Consider the following 312-nt stretch of genomic DNA (forward strand, 5'->3'; position numbering starts at 1 on the left):
GAAACGTGGGCCCATCAGGACGACATGGCGATCTCACCCCAAAATAGGTTTTTCGCATCGCTCAAAATCCGTTTTTTGGGCTCAAGCCATGTCGTCCTGATGGAAGTATACCAGAGCATCAATGTATCTGTGGATTTTCATCAGTGCCTTAACCTTTGGACAACCTTTCTATGATCACTTAGATCAATCGAGACAAATGACGTTACTGTTATCCATAATTATCACTAATCATCTCCGATTCTAGTGCTTCCTGCCAAGGCCGTCTCGAATACAGGCCTGGTCAGTGGGGGTAGAAGTAGGTTGATTGATATG

Source organism: Palaemon carinicauda, chromosome 10 (genome assembly GCF_036898095.1).
Source record: "Palaemon carinicauda isolate YSFRI2023 chromosome 10, ASM3689809v2, whole genome shotgun sequence".
Lineage (NCBI taxonomy): Eukaryota > Metazoa > Arthropoda > Malacostraca > Decapoda > Palaemonidae > Palaemon > Palaemon carinicauda.